This window comes from Polypterus senegalus, chromosome 7, assembly GCF_016835505.1.
Source record: "Polypterus senegalus isolate Bchr_013 chromosome 7, ASM1683550v1, whole genome shotgun sequence".
In the NCBI taxonomy this organism is placed as follows: Eukaryota; Metazoa; Chordata; class Cladistia; order Polypteriformes; family Polypteridae; genus Polypterus; species Polypterus senegalus.
Window position 1 is genome coordinate 37,194,815 of NC_053160.1, and position 17,426 is coordinate 37,212,240.

General features: G+C 40.7%; 1 long non-coding RNA gene across 2 annotated transcripts; it reads left to right on the forward strand.

Moving 5' to 3' along the window:
- The first annotated feature begins 1 nt into the window (after position 1).
- On the forward strand, positions 2 to 15,864 carry LOC120532477. 2 transcript variants are annotated; one of them, XR_005634304.1, is made up of 4 exons: positions 387 to 536; positions 645 to 810; positions 1,051 to 1,262; positions 13,957 to 15,864. It is a non-coding gene; the product is annotated as an uncharacterized LOC120532477 (long non-coding RNA). The 2 variants fall into 2 exon arrangements; XR_005634305.1 differs by lacking the exons at positions 387 to 536; positions 645 to 810 and adding an exon at positions 2 to 75.
- Positions 15,865 to 17,426: the final 1,562 nt, after the last annotated feature.

Sequence of the window (17,426 nt, forward strand, 5' to 3'; positions counted from 1 at the left end):
AATCGGGGAAAACGGCACTTCTTCACTTTCACTTTCGTTTCGCTGCACGCAGGCGCTCGTCTTTAAAATCTCACGGTATGGAGTCCGCGATCTCTGCCCTTATTTGCTTGTGTTTCCGACGGTTAGTGTTGACTTTCCCTGCGTTTTCCGAAAAGTGTTTAGTGCTCGAGTGAACGTGGAGTTGTGCAGCTCTGCCCGAAGTAGGGAAAAAGTACGTCAGAAACAAGAATGGCTGCACCAAATATTTGATATATTAAAAAAAGTTTATGTTTAAAGTTTTGATTGTAATAGAAATGTTTCATTTCCCATAGAGGGCTAAAACAATACCTTACATGCTTATGTTTGAAATGTGTCATTTTAACCTTCGTGGCTTTTGGAGAGTTCGGATCATTGGTAAAAAGATCAAATATCAGAATTATTATATTCATGATCTGCTGCGTCAAAGTTGCAGAAAATGACACTTGACATGCCTATCTTGGCAGTTCTTCAAAGTTTTGTTAAAAGGAATAATGTTGACCACTCGGCTCCCAATGCAGGTGAACCCCTGGTGTCAGCTGATGTGGTGCTGCAATGTGATTCTCAACTTGAAGTCCTTGTAGTCTTTTTTGCTGAAGAAGTGTATTGGTTTACACTTTTATCTTTAGGGTGTAATCTCCAACACAAAAGAAGGTCTAAAAATGGGGGTGGTTCAAGAAGCTCAGTGCTGTCGCTGGCAACTCCAATGGATGTGATAGGACTTGTTGATGGAGTGCAGATGGTGTGGGAAGGGAAGAAGGTGGCAGTGGAAGGGAAAACATCTGTTAAAAAATGGTACATGGAAGATTAATGTTTACACTGTGAAGAAATAATACAGAAAATGCCAAAAATATCATTTAAATATGTAGTGGTGTTAGGGAAGCAAATTACTTTTTTAATCAATCACATATTGTAGTAGTGTCTAAAAGGAGAATATTTCAGATTAATTAATTAATGTAGTCATATTTGCATGTGTCCGGCTTGATGTGTGATGTCATTTCATAGTGCAGAAGGACTTCTTTTTTTTTTTTTTAGTTGTTGAATATTCATTTCCATTGTGCTCCTTCATATCCTGACAAGTGGGCAGCACGTTATCTGGATCAGAGGGACGATGGAGGCCCATTCCTGGAGAGGACGGGGCAGTGAGTGACTGTGCATTGAACACCAAGAGATAAGTCTCTGTGCCTCCTGCCTTCGTATATTGTATAAGTACCTGAGCTGGTTTTTCACCTTTCTCTACGGTGCAGGTGTGGTTCCTCAGCACTTACAAGCATGGTGTATTTATTAGTGACCTGGATCATTTTGTATTTTGGTGATTCTTAGAAATGTATCTAGATAGATCGATTGATTCTTTATTAATCCCCAAAGGGAAATTCACATACTCCAGCAGCAGCATAGATAAAAAAATATATATTAAAGACTGATAAAAATGCAGGTATAACAGACAGTAACTTTGTATAATGTTAACGTTTACCCCCCTGGTGGACTTGAAGAGTCGCATAGTGTGGGGGAGGAACGATCTCCTCAATCTGTCAGCGGAGCAGAACAGTGACTGTCGCTGAAGCTCTTGCTAAAGCTACTCCTCTGTTTGGAGATGATACTGTTCAGTGGATTCTTCATGATTGACCGGAGCCTGCTCAGCACCCGTTGCTCTGCCACAGATGTCAAACTGTCCAGCTCCATACCTACAATAGAGCCTGCTTTGCTCACCAGTTTGTCCAGGCGTGAGGCGTCCCTCTTCTTTATGCTGCCTCCTCCGCACACCACCGCGTAGAAGAGGGTGACACAATCGTCTGGTAGAACATCTGCAGCATCTTATTGCAGATGTTGAAGGATGCCAGCCTTCTAAGAAAGTATAGTCGGCTTTGTCCTTTCTTGCGCAGAGCATCAGTATTGGCAGTCCAGTCCAATTTATCATCCAGCTGCACTCCCAGGTATTTATAGGTCTGCACCCTCTGCACACAGTCACCTCTGATGATCACGGGGTCCATGAGGGGCCTGGTTCTCCTAAAATCCACCACCAGCTCCTTGGTTTTGCTGGTGTTCAGTTGTAGGTGGTTTGAGTCGCACCATTTAAAGTCCTTGATTAGGTTCCTATACTCCTCCTCCTGCCAACTCCTGATGCAGCCCATGATAAAAGTGTCGTCAACAAACGTTTGCACGTGGCAGGACTCCGAGTTTGGAGTATTGGAAGTCCAATTGTACTAACTTAGAATAACTTTTTCAGATATACTCATAAATACTCATATCCAGCTATCTTGACGATCTATACCAATCTATATTTGGAAGATTGAATTTTGTTGCTGGCTTACGTAATCACATTTGATTGCTTGTTGCTGTATATTGATATTCACACAATAATTTTCAGATTATTTTAGGAACTAGTTATATAGTTAAGTTAAAGGAAAGTCTTCTGCTGTTTTGTTTATTTATAATGTCTTGCTAGAAATTAACATATCTGTGAAGCTTTCAGTCCTTGGGTGATAATCACCAATACTAATGAATAATGCTAGAGAGCTGTTCATTTTCAACAGCTCACTCATGATCAAACCGCAGTCAGGTTGTCCAAAAATAAAATTCTTACAAAACAGAAGACGTACAAATAAAACATTATATTCGGGCACATAATTACAAAACTGTTACAAACCTATTAGATAAGGACCATTCATAAATTTTGAAAAGACTTGTGTAGCATGTATTATTACAATATTCATTACTTGAATAAGGCTTTAATGTTATTATACTGTTTAATTTTAAATGCCATGAAGTCTTCTTCTTTTTTGAGATATTTTGATATGTTTTGTAAGAAAGTTTGTCCGGTTCCATTCAATAGTGATTTACCTATTTAAAATTTGTTGAACTACGTCCTGCTTGGCAATAATTAATCATGAGTATCATCTGCTTAAAAAGAACAGAAGAAAGCATTGCAAAATACACTTAGGGGTTATTTTATTAGATACACCTCCTAGTACCAGGCGAGAGCCTCTTTTTTCACATGAACATCCTGAGTTATTCAAGGCATTGGTTCAAAAAGGTGCTGGTAGCTTCCTTAGGAGTTTTGGTCCATGCTGAGCTGATATCATCTTTAAAGTCCTGCTGTCTTTTTGTTCATACTGTACATTCATGCTGTTAAATCGTATCAAATGGTGCTGAAGTCACTGTCACACTTGTGGAACCAGCTTGACATAATCTGTCATCATATTAGGCAGTCCACCGCTAACTCTATTGTAGATTGTCCAGGAGGATGGTGGCTCCATTTGGATGAGGTCTCCAGATGTGCCAATGTGACTGACTTTGCTGGTTATAACAACCATTGGGCTCTTAGAGGTTTATTTTCTCCATGGGCACTGATGAGCTTTTGTTTTCTACCTCACACCCCACTGCCTGTTTTACATTGACCATAATTCAATGATAATCTTCGTGAAACTGACATTTATGTTTCATCAGTTAGAAATGTGTTTTTCTTTCCGTTTAAACAAATTGTTATGAGTATTCATTATGTAGTTAGTATTTTGTAAAGTTTGTAATTGCATTTACCTGATTCCACACTCAATTAAGAGCACTATACAAAAATAAACTGAATTGAATTAAATTGAATATTTTGTACTTTATGATATGTCACTTTATCCTTGTGGAAGCATCTATTTGAAAAATTGTACACTGTGGCCATAAAAAGATACAAATGGCCAGCAACGTATCTATCTATCTATCTATCTATCTATCTATCTATCTATCTATCTATCTATCTATCTATCTATCTATCTATCTATCTATCTATCTATCTATCTATCTATCCATCCATCCATCCATCCATCCATCCATCCATCCTATCTATGCTGTTGACATAAGACAGTATGAATCATGCAGTTTGCTGAACCTTTGACTCCATCATCTGCAGACCATGTGACATTTCAGTCATCCAGTTTTGGTGATCACATTCCCAGTAAATTTCATGTTCCGTTCTTAGCTGACAGGACTGATGTCTGGAATGTTTGTCTGGTGTAGTAGCCCAACTACTTCAAGGATGTGCATCGTGCCTTCAGAAATATCCTTCTGCATACCTCTGTTGTAAAGAGTTATTATTTATGGCCTTCTTTGAATTAGTCTGACTGTTCTCCTCTAAGATTTCTTTAAAAAGTTGTTTTGTGCCCATAGGATTGCAGCTGACTGGCTATTATTATGTCTAGCATCATTCTTTGTAAATACTACTGAGTGTGGAATGTGCAAATCCCAGAAGGTAAGCAATTTCTGAGAGGGTGAAGACACCACATCTGCCATAAATAATCTAACCATCTTCAAAGTCACCCAAAACACTTGTGCAGGTTGCATATATTGAGTGTGTGCCTCATGATTGGCTGTTTGGAGGAACAGACTATTTCATTAAACAGGTACATTTTGTAAGTCATTTTTACTAATAGGATAGAGATTCATGTTCAGTAATGATAATAAATGTCTGCTTTAGCAGCAGGCCCCTGGCTTGTTTCACAGAAATATATTATTGTAGCAGCCAGCTGACTACACTGAAGTTAGGCGGTGCTGGGTGCTTAAGTGATAGCAACCTTTTCCCAGAGTTACGTGGAACACTGCATTCCACAAGTTCTAAAAAAGTTCACAGTATGTTCTACAAGCCTGGAGAGGTTCAAGAATGAGGTTGGAGACTTTCAGAGGAGATAACTAATAACAGCTCCATTATCTCCATGAAAAAGATAGAGGCAGATCTTTGGTTGTATATAAGAGAGAGAGCACGACAATAGTAACGACAATCTGAGATCCTAGTTCTCCGTGACAGGGAACAGCACAAAAGCCACTGTATCTAGTGCTAAATGCTCATTTGTTCCTTTATGAAATGTTTCCAATAGTGACTAGTTTTGATGATTTAGAAATAGTAAAATATCTTTTGTTATTGAAGTTGTACATTTGTTAGTTTATAAATGTATGCTTACCATCGATATCTATATTTACATGTACACAATCAGTTAATCCAATAAACCAATATTTTAATTCCATGGACCAAAAGAATGGTTCATTTTTAACAAAATCCTGTGCCAGGACTCTTCTGTTGATACCTCCACTCACAGGCCTCAAATAACATTATAGGCTCTTGTGATTGAAGCAGACACAGAGGGGTATGCCACCAGAGGTCCACAGCCAGACCCCTCTCAGCAGGTCAGACCAAACTCGGACCCTTGGTGGTGTGATTGATATGCAGTAGTTCTATTCTTACAATTATTTAATAGTAGTTTAACCTCTAGTGTGGTGCCTAAAAATTTTTAACATGCTGTTGTGCAACCTCTGCTGAAAAAAACAGGTCTGGACCACTCAGTTAGTTATGTCTAACTTTAGGCCTATTTCCAAGCTACCTTTTTTGTACAAACTATTGGAAAAAGTCATCTATACCCAACTGAAGTCCTTTCTGGACGAACATGCAATTCTGGAAGTGTTCCAGTCTGGGTTTAAAACTCACCACAGCACTGAGTCCTCTCTATTAAGGGTTTTTAATGATATTCTTCTAACAGTGGACTCTGGTGACTGTGTACTACTTATGCTTCTGGAGTTAACAACTGCCTTTGACATGATAGACCATGAGATCCTCATCTCCAGGATAGAGCAGTGGGTGGGCATCACGGATTCAGCTCTCTAATGGTTCAGGTCTTATCTCTCAGATAGAAGTTTTTGTGTCAGCATTGATGATTTTACTTCCACCTCTGTTGCCCTCCCCTGGGGGGTACCACAGGACTCCATCCTGGGACCTCTTCTGTTCTCCTTGTACCTGCTGCCACTCGGTGCTATTTTTCAGAAACACGGTATTTCCTTTCATCTTTATGCAGAAGACTGTCAGTTTTATTTCCTTCTGAAGCACGAAGGTCCATGTTCTGCCCAGCCCCTGCTTGATTGCCTTATTAACATAAGGAGTTGGATGGCATTACATTTTTTAAATTTTAATGAGAACAAGACAGAAGACATGCCATTTAGACCCTAAGGCACCCGCGGGACCCCCTGCATCGACCTTTCCACTGTGGCTCAATTTAAGAAATCCATGATCACAAATTTAGGTGTGAAAATGGATTCCATTTTAAAACTTGATAGCCTTGTGAACACAGTGGTAAAATCTTGCTTTTTCCAGTTGAGGCGACTGTCAAAAATCAAGGCTGTTTTGTCTAAACGCAACCTTGAAACAGTGATACATGCTTTTATAACCTCTTGTCTAGATTACTGCAATGCAGATCTTTTTGGAATTAGCCAGGCCTCCATTGCTCAGCTACGGCTGGTGCAAAATGCTGCTGCTTGATTTTTAACTGGCACAAGAAAGCATGAGCACGTTACCCTGATTTTGGCTTCCTTTCACTGGCTTCCAGTTTGTTTTCAAATCCATTTTAAGATCCTTGTATATGTTTTTTAAATCCTTTAATGGTTGTGCCCCATTTTATTTGTCGGAACTGCTGCACCCTTATGTACCGTCTCGCTTTCTCAGGTCAGCAGACCAGATGCTTTTACTTGTTCCTAAGACACAATGCAAACTCCGAGGTAATCGGGCTTTTTCAGTTGCAGCCCCAAAACTCTGGAACGATTTGCTGTTGCACGTTAGGCAGGCTCCTTCACTTGCTGTCTTTAAATCTTATTTAAAAAAACACATTTTTACTCTCTGGCTTTTAACCCAGTATGATATGTTGGCTATCTGTATACTTTTTATTATGAATCTCTTATGTGTTTATGTGTTTGTTTCATTTACCCTTGGTTATTGCGTGTCTGATATGTTGGGTTTTTATTGTACAGCACTTTGGTCAGCCTTGATGTTGTTTTTAAAGTGCTTTATAAATAAATAAATACTGACTAATCTGCTACTATGCATGACATTTTTATTTTTAATTCTGGACAGTCAAAGTGAGTCTCTGCTTGAAGAGTTATTTGCAGTTATCCACTGGAAATCCATGTGCTAACTGCAGGACTCTGAGCACTGAATTGACATTCAAGTAGTCCTTAGTCTGTAGCAGTTTGAGAATATTAATTTACATATAAATAGAAATAAATCCTTTCATATTTGTCTGCTAGGTTTCCTTAAACTGCTTTTACTTTAAGTACCCAGAACACTTGACTTTTACTAAACCTTATTCTAAACACCAATAAGCTTTAAACCACATGGTGCTTGCCCGACTTAAAAAACTGCTCTGCCAGTTCAGTGTTTGCCAAGCCTAGCATGCATGGCGTAGACTGCTGGATACTGTACGGTATATTGTAATTCCGAGTGTTGTTAAAGAAAGTGCTTTTTGGTCGCTACATCTCCACTGTTATTTTTAGGCTCCTTTCAGGGCTAGCAATACGTGTGAGCCTCCAGGCCGACAGCATATTGTTATTCCCTTTAGATCTGGCCCTACAGCTCAAAAAGCAGGCTTAACCATATGAGTGAACAGATGGGGGGCATAGGCTACCTCTGAACATTTAAATACTAAATAAATCGTGCAGTGCAAAGTTGATGGCAGGCCTCACAGTGCCTCTAGTTTCTCTTAGCAATCCTATGTGGAAATGTTAGTAAAAGCTGTAGTTCTGTTCTCAACTGTCAGAAACTGACATTATTAGCATCACTTGTCTGAATCAGAAATTATTTTACTCAAGTGTTTTTTTTCCTGAGCCATAATGATGTCAATATAAAATAAACACAGGAATGGCTGAATTGTATAAATAAACTGAATTTATATTTAGTTGAATAAATTTGTGGTCAGCTTTAATGCATGTTGTGCTTTTGTGATGGCACAGTGTCTTGCAGTCTATGGCAGCACTGCATGGAGAATGCAAGTGGGCAGACATGGTGGGTCAGCTAGAAAAATCTGTAAGACATAAACTAAATGTAAAGTTTCCCTGTGAAGATTCTGAAAACAAAGTGATGTCAAATGACAAAGTTTCTCTAAGTAACTCATCATAGGTTTTGTTTTTTGTTTAGTTGTTTGCTTTAGATTTCTTGAAGGCCTATTAAGATTTTGTTACTCTCCATGTCCTCACTGGGCCTGCATATATTTTCTTGCCATTTCCACTCTTGATAGATTGATAGATTGCCAACTGTATATTGGACCTGCTGTGAGTGCTGTGTGTGTGAGTGTGTGACCAATGATAGACAGCTTCTTTGTCTGGTGATGGCTCCTTCCTAGCATGTGGAGTTGACAAGATAGGTTCCAGTCCCCTGTAATGATCAATCATTGCGATTTAAGCACAGCAACCTGGAGCTATGAGGCTGCAGTGCTAGCCTCTGTACAATGGAGCCACCCTGGTTATTTTAATGTTATCCGCTAAATAAATTTAGTTTTTCTAAACCCGGTTTTGTCAATTCTTATTGCATTTACTTTGCATTTCTGTACCCTGTCACCATCTGTGTAAATGGGACTTAGGTATTCTCCTACTTATATAAGATCTCTCTGATAGGATGATTGGTGAATCATAACTGGATCATTATGACTAACTGTAAGTGTGTATGTGGGCCTACCCAGTGATGAACCTGCAGCCTGTCCTGAACAGATTCCATCCTGGTGCTGGCTGCTGATTAACCTTTAATAAAAGCTTTGTCCACTTTAATAAACCAAAACCAGTGGCAACACAGGGACTACAATTCCTATTAAGAGCAGGAGTGTGTTGAGATTGATGGGAGAACTCCATTATGATAACATGCAAAGCCTTACGTATACTGGCCAAAGCGGTGTCTCATGTAAGACTGCAGGTAAAGCTTTTTTTCCTCAAATAATGTGGATAACAGTTTTGTTGCCACACTAGATTACACATTTTGTCTGAGAGTATGTCTTTTTGTCTTACTGTATGATATTTTCCACTGTGTTGAATTTCCAAACGTTTGTTTTTCCCTGTTTATTTTCATCTAGATACACTTTGCCCTCTGCTCACTTCACTCGCCAACCCCCCTGCCTACGCTACGCACCAGCCACTACACGTCACTGCTGCTTGCACATGTGGATTTCAGTCTCACCAAACAACAAATCTTTCAATTCTCGCGGATACGCCTCTTCATTGGGAAGAAACACTAGTTTTCCCCAATGGCAACACGAATTACAGGTGTTCGACTTTATGTTTAAATCCAAATAATATATTCAATCTCTTTTCACTGTTCTGTTATTTCACCGAGTAATAATTTCTGTTTGTTTGTACTAATGCAATCTTTACTAAAATTTTTTTGAGACTTTCGAATTCTAATACTTTCATTATCTCTAACCTGCTCTGCATGTGTGTTGCATCAACGTTTTTGAATTCTTTACGATGTTCTACTTTGTCATCTTCTCTTTGTCTTTTATTTCCAAGCCCTGGTGTGGTTAAATCTCTCATCTCGTGAGACGTCAAAGTATCTCTCTGAAAAAGTCACGTCTCGTCCCAGGATTTTTTTATTATAATAGAGAGATTTGCGACAAATACACAGGTCCAAATGCAGCGTGGGCAAACCATTAGCGAGTGACCCATTGAAAGACTTCTAAAACTCTAAAGTATCTTTTTTTTAGTGAGTTTCACAGTTATAAAATGACATTTTGAATCAGTGTCACTAAACCATATGCAAAAGGAAACTCGGCTGTTTTGCTCACCACTACCTATTTATTTTGTGTTGTTATAAGCAGGATTACAAAGTGGATGGATATTGTTTGTGACCAATGGAGCAAGATTCATGCCGCCGGAAAAGGTGGCCTGCCCTTTGTTGGCCAAACATACAGAATGATATTTCATTGCACTGTGTATACATGACAATAAATTTGAAATGAACTGATGACACTGCATTTTTATCAAAGCAAAACCTTACACTTTTGAAAATGCCAACACTACTGTACACCTGCGTATTATTACAAAGTGCGAAAGAGATAAGCCCCAATAAAACAGAATGAAACACTTGTTACGCTCATTGTGAGTCACAGTTCAGAATATGGTAGAAAGAGAATGACAGAAGATGACATTAGTAGCTTTTACTGTTTTTTGATGGTAGACATTTGTTCACATTTATTTGTGATGAATTACTTTTAATTTAGGCTTTGATGCCTGCTTTGAAAACTGTATTATAAACTGTATAACTTTAAATCAACTTTGAATCATCTTTATAACCTTATTGCATAACTCCACTGGTGTTGTCTCCTGTAATAATACGGAGAACTGCAGAGAGGTCTGTAAATGCCAATCCCCCTGTCGCCCTAGTGCAGATGATTATTCATTTCCGGCGCCGCATCCGAGTGGCAGCCTTTCCAGCAGCTCTGTATATGACTTTATCTTTTTACCTTTTTATCTCTATTTTTCTCTATTTCACTGATCACTTCTACCACTTTCTTTTATGTGGAATTGCTCCCTGGACACTTTTACACATTTTACTATTTTACTATTTGACATGGATTGTTACACTCCGAGAATCGCCTATTCAAGAAGTCAGCTTAAAGCACTGAGAAGAAATGCTTATGCCAGTGTGGTTCCTTATTTACCTGACGAGGTAAGAAGACGATATCGGGCAGCCGAGCGCAAAAGATAAAAATAAGATTAAATCGAGAAAATGGCGTTATAAACCGCCGGTGCCTTCTGTGATCCTGGGAAATGTAAACTCACTACCAAATAAGATCGACGAACTGGCTGTGCTGGTGAAAAATGTCAGAACCTACAGAGAATGCAGCTTGCTGTGTTTTAGTGAAACGTGGCTAACGCCTATCATCCCAGATGCTAACGTGGAGCTACCGGTTTAGCACAGTTAGAGCGGACAGAGAAGCAAGTACCTGTGGAAAGAAAAAAGGAGGAGGACTCGCTCTCTATGTCAATACAAAGTGGTGCAACTCAGGACATGTAAACGTTAAAATCTCCACTTGCTGCAGGGACATCGAACTGTTGGCCGTAAGTCTGCGTCCCTATTACTTGCCCAGAGAGTTTGGACACGTGATTGCTGTTATTGTTTACATCCCCTCAAGCGAACGCGAGATGGCGTGTGACATCATCCATTCCGCAGTTGCTAAGTTACAAACGCAGCACCCTGAGGCACTTGTGCTAATCGCTGGAGACTTTAACCATGTAACGCTGGATAAAACATTACCTGCCTTCTCCCAGTATGTGGATTGTAACACTCGGGAAACAGGACTATTGACCTACTATGTGCAAACGTTAAAGACGCATACAGCGCCACCCCACTGCCTGCGCTTGGGAAAGCAGATCATAACCTGGTTCTGCTTCAGCCTCAATACAAACCAAGAGTGAGGGCGCTACCTACAACCACACGCTCATTCAGGAAGTGGTCCCTGAGGCAGAGCAGGCTCTGAGAGACTGCTTTGGAACTACAGACTGGGATATATTGCTGGTCACATAGTGAGAACATTGAAGAGGCTGTTGAATGCACAACTGATTACATCAACTTCTGTATGGACATTGTAGTTCCAGTAAGAACAGTATGCTGCTATGCTAACAACAAGCCATGGATTACAAGTGACATCAAGGGCCTTTTGAACCAGAAGAAAAGGGCTTTTAAAGGTGGTGATAAGCATGAGCTGAAGTGCGTGCAGAAGGAACTCCGAGTCCAGCTCAGGGCGCGAAAGAGCAGTACAGGAGAAAGCTGGAGCAGAAGTTGCAGAACAACAGTATGAAGGAAGTGTGGGATGGGATGAAGATTATCACTGGCTGCAGCTCAAGCGGGTGCCGCATCGAGACAGACGTGGAGAGAGCAAACCAAATGAACAACTTCTTTAATAGGTTTGATCACAGTAACCCACTCTCACCTCGAGTACTGCATCCTCCAACCATCCTTCTGCTGATACCAGCATAGGTGAGACATCCCCACCCACAATTACAGCAGCCCAGGTGAGCAGAGAGCTGAAAAGACTTTGTGCCAGCAAAGCAGCGGGTCCAGATGGTGTATCGCCACGATTGCTGAAGGCCTGTGCGTTGGAACTGGGGAGTCCTCTACCGCATCTTCAACCTGAGCCTGGAACAGGGAGAGTCCCAAGGCTTTGGAAAACATCTTGTATCACTCCTGTCCCAAAGGTATCACGTCCTAGTGAGCTGAATGACTTCCGGCCTGTTGCTCTGACGTCACATCTGATGAAGGCCATGGAGGGCTGCTGCTTCACCACCTGAGGCCACAGGTCCGTCACGCCCTCGACCCTCTGCAGTTCGCATACCAGGAGAAGGTGGGAGCGGAGGATGCCATCATCTATATGCTTCATCGATCCCTCTCCCACCTGGACAGAGGCAGTGGTGCTGTAAGAATTATGTTTTGGACTTCTCTAGCGCCTTCAACACCATCCAACCTCTGCTCCTTAGGGATAAGCTGACTGAGATGGGAGTAGATTCACACCTGTGGCATGGATTGTGGACTATCTTACAGACAGACCTCAATATGTGCGTCTTGGGAACTGCAGGTCTGACATTGTGTGCAGCAATACAGGGCGCGCGAGGGGACTGTACTTTCTCCGGTCCTGTTCAATCTATATACATCAGACTTCCAATATGACTCGAGTCCTGCCACGTGCAAAAGTTCGCTGATGACACTGCTATTGTGGGCTGCATCAGGAGTGGGCAGGAGGAGGAGTACAGAAAGTTAATCAAAGACTTTGTTAAATGGTGCGACTCAAACCACTTACACCTTAACACCAGCAAGACCAAGGAGCTGGTGGTGGATTTTAGGAGGCCCAGGCCCCTCATGGACCCTGTGATCATCAGAGGTGACTGTGTGCAGAGGGTGCAGACCTATAAATATCTGGGAGTGCAGCTGGATGACAAATTGGACTGGACTGCCAATACTGATGCTCTATGTAAGAAAGCTCAGAGCAGACTATACTTTCTGAGAAGGTTGGCATCCTTCAACATCTGCAGTAAGATGCTGCAGATGTTCTACCAGACGGTTGTGGCGAGTGCCCTCTTCTACGCGATGGTGTGCTGGGGTGGCAGCATAAAGATGAAAGACGCCTCACGCCTGGACAAACTTGTTAAGAAGGCAGGCTCCATTGTAGGATTAAAGTTGGACAGTTTAACATCTGTGGCAGAGCGACGGGCACTAAGCAAACTCCTGTCAATCATGAAGAATCCACTGCATCCACTTAACAGTGTCATCTCCAGACAGAGGAGTAGCTTCAGTGACAGACTTTTGTCACTGTCCTGCTCCACTGACAGACTGAGGAGATCGTTCCTCCCCCACACTATGTGACTCTTCAATTCCACCCGGGGGAGTAAATGCGAACATTAATTTTATTTTAATTCTTTTCATTTTTATTACTATTTAATTTAATATTGTTTCTTTGTATCAGTATACTGCTGCTGGATTATGTGAATCAGTATACTGCTGCTGGATTATGTGAATTTCCCCTTGGGATTAATAAAGTATCTCTCTCTCTCTCTCTCTCTCTCTCTCTCTCTCCTCTGTTCATTGATTCAGTTACCAACTAAGCCACCCAGTTTGGTAATATGCGATTAAACATCTTCAGTATTTGTGAAATACAAGGAGGTAATTGTTCATGATTCCAAACTAAAAAGGAGTTACAGTGATTATGGAATCCATTCATACACTAAAGAACAAATTCTCAACTCATGGGAGCAAATTGATAACAAGTATGTGTAGACAACAGATGGGGCAGCCAGCAATGACAAAAGGGTCAACATTTTAAAAAGCACGTTTGCCATCTTGCCTTGAACATTTATATAAGTATACCTGGGAAACACTGTGTACTTTAGCTAGTCCTATATATTGTTTAAATTTAAATTTTATCTTTTATGTTTGTAAATGAAAAATTTGTAAAGCAGCAAAAATGTATTTATGTTTAAGGCCATTTTCAATTTGAGTAAAACCAATGGCTGAACATTTTCTTTTATGGTCTTTTCTTTGTCGCTGAATCTTGTGCACATTAATAACATTAAATGGACCAGATATTACTAATTTGTGTAACACAGAATTCATACTAGTTTCTTGTGCTGAAGTTGTTTTTTTTTTTTTCTTTTTTCCACAAGGTTTTCAAGAACTGGGAGCATGTAGGTAAGCTGATTTGTGTTATTTATTTAATAAAGTGGAGCTGTGTGTTTCACTGTATTCTTTCACTGAAGATTGGTAAATGTTGCATGTTGGATGGACATTTCACTTTGTTCTGTACAAGTGACAATAGTCCTACCATTACTATTACAATTTTGAAAATATACTGAACCAGCAGGAACGTTTTTGTCATTCCTATTCACCAGCTGCTTACTGCCATTTGTTTCCTTTTCGGGTAATTTCACTTGCAGCTTAGAATTTCACTTAAGCAAAACCTCTCCATCATAACTGCCAACGTAAAACTGCCTCAAAAATGTTGTAATGTTATTGGATTGGAGCTTGAAAATTAGAAGCACAGATATAAAAATGTAAGCAAGTATCTTCAATTTTTTAATGGAAGGTGATTGCACGTCTCCGTGAAACGGCAAGAGATAATGAAATCCAGGCAGTCTGTCTAGTCGAGCTCATACACGTTAACTTTCATTTAAGACACATACTCTCCCTCAGTTATGTAAATATAATTCTACAAACTTCTTTACTTTGAATTTTGAGTTAGTTAACACCTAGCCTCCACTGGACTCCATTTAAATTGCAACTGTCAGGTGCTGCCTCATTCAAGCCCTGGATATAGACATGTTGAATTTTAAGTCTTGTAGAATTTTCCAGCCTTTATTAGGTGGTATCAGCATTAAGAGTAAGAATAATAAAGCTGCAGGCAACTACAATATATTGTCATGCACCTTAAATAATGTGAATAATTCAGGTGACCAGAGTGGAAGATGCCCAACTGCAGACAGACGCAGGACACACAGAAGTCCAAAATCACACACATTTAGTATTTTCATCACAGCACACACAACCCACAATGCTAAGTCCTTTCTCTTTTCTTTTCTTTCTTCTCTGTCTCCTGCCGCCTCCACTCCTCTCCCACAAGCTCTGTTCTGTGCCTCCCGACTTCAGCTCCTTGAATGGAGTGAGGCAGCCTCTTTTGTACTGCACCCGGAAGTACTCCAGGTGCTTCCCGATCATCTTCCTTGGTCTGCAGCACTTTCGGGTGTGGCCTAAGGGCTGCAGACCAAGGCTCCAGAGCTGTCCAAGCACCCCCTGTCGGTGGCCACGGGCCCCAGCAGGGTAGAGCTTCCAAACTCCAAGTCTGTGGCCCTGATACAAACCAGGGGGGTTGCCCTCTCGTGTCTCATGGGGGGTACTGTTGTTGACATGTCCTCTCCTCAGAAGGGCATCCCAGCAGTCTGCCACACCAGATTCTTCCTCAATCAACACACAGCAGGTAGGTTTGGTGCTCAGTTGGGTGGCTGTTAATAATTAATACTTATAATTTTGTGGGGTTTTTTAGGTGCCAGGTGTTAGATGACACGCTCATGTCTTTTATCTAAATTAAGATTACTTGCACATACAACAACTGCACAGAACTGGAAGGAGTTCATCCACCACTTCTCAGATGAGTTCACATTTGACAAATAGTTGCATACGTCATACCAACAATGGCAACAAAAAAAGGAAGTAGACCCCCTTACTGGATGCATACTGCTAATAGAAAATTCAAACATTTAACATCAAACCCAGTCAATAATATTACTGACATTGACACTGACTGCTACACAATAATTTGTAAAAAGCAATATTTAGAAATATTCTCTCTTGGCTCGAGATGTTTGGCTGGTCATCCTCTCACTGAGGACAGGATTTTTCATATGATGCACTCTTTTCAACGATGGAAACATGGCTAAATCAAATATTGTAAGGTAATAAGGCATTGCCATAGGACCAGTGCTTCTCCAACCCCATGAGCCTCACAGTCACAGATCCTCAAATGAGTGTCTCCTTAGAATTCCAAGAACAAAGCTTAAAAGAAGTGGTGAGGCGGCCTTCTGCTGCTATGCACCTAAAATCTGGAATAGCCTGCCAATAGGAATTTGCCAGGCTGATACAGTAGATCACTTTAAAACACTGCTGAAAACACATTACTTTAACATGGCCTTTTTATAACTTCAATTTAACTTAATTTAACTTAATCCTGATACTCTATATGTTCAATTTCCTCAAAATAACTATTCATGGTGGCTCTAAAATCCGTACTGACCCCTACTCTCTTTTCTGTTTCTATTTCTGGTTTCTTTGTGGTGGTGGCCTGCGCCACCTCCACCTACTCAAAGCTTCATGATGCTCCAACAATGATGGATGGATTAAAAGGCAGAAGTCTACGTGACCATCATCATCATCAAGCCCTTCCGTAAGAACCCTAAATCCAAAGAGGACTGTTTCATTTATGTTAGGTAGAATGCCCAGAGGGGACTGGGCGGTCTCATGGTCTGGAATCCCTACAGATTTTATTTTTCTCCAGCCGTCTGGAGTTTTTGTTTTTCTGTCCCCCCTGGCCATTGAACCTTACTCTTATTCGATGTTAATGTTGATTTATTTTGTTTTCTTATTGTGTCTTTTATTTTTCTATTCTTTATTATGTAAAGCACTTCGAGCTACTGTTTGTATGAAAATGTGCTATATAAATAAATGTTGTTGTTGTTGTTGATGTGACTGTGCAGATCTCGTCTATTTTGAAAAGAATGCATACAATTGGGGAATAAATGTTGCACCCTGATGTATTGAGCAGGGTTCTGTTTGTGATAACATGCACATTGGAATGTCTGCAGAAGAAGGCCATCAAATCAACAAGCTAAGAAAGAAGGTCATGGGACATACTCTTTGGCCACTTGGCGCAGTAGCAAAAAGGAGAGTGAAGACAAAACTGAGTGCCATTATGAACATTGCTGCCTGGAGCATCACACTGCCTCTGCTGGCTTGCCTTCTTCCCATAGTGCATCCTGTTGCCATCTCTTCCCCAAGTAAACAATGCATTCACACCTAGCTGGATGTCCACATGATCTAAAAGAAAATACATTTCATCAGACCACCTTCTTTCATTTTTCCATGATCTGGTTCTGAAGCTCAAATGCCTATTCTAGGTGCTTTCTGTGGTGAACAAGGGTCTGCATGAGTGCTCTGACTGGTCTGCAGCTACACAGCCCCAGTACATGGGAAGTTGTGATGCATTGTGTGTTCTCACACCTTTCTGTCGTGCCCAGCATTAGATTTTTCTGAAATTTGTGCTACAGTAGCTTTTCTGTGGGATTGAACCAAGGTGTCTGGCCTTCACTTGCTTACTTGCATAAGTGAGCCTTGGGTGCCCATGACCCTGTTGCCAATTACATCAGTTGTCCCTCCTTGGACCACTTTTGTAGGTACTAACCACTGCATACTGGAAACCCCCCACAAGAGCTGCCATTTTGGAGATGTTCTGACCCAATCTTGTAGCCATCACAAATTATTATTTTTCAAAGTTGCTCAGATCCTTACACTTGTCCATTTTTCCTGCTTCCAACACATCATCTTTAAGAATTGGTTGTTCACCTGCTCCCTAATATATCCTGCCAGG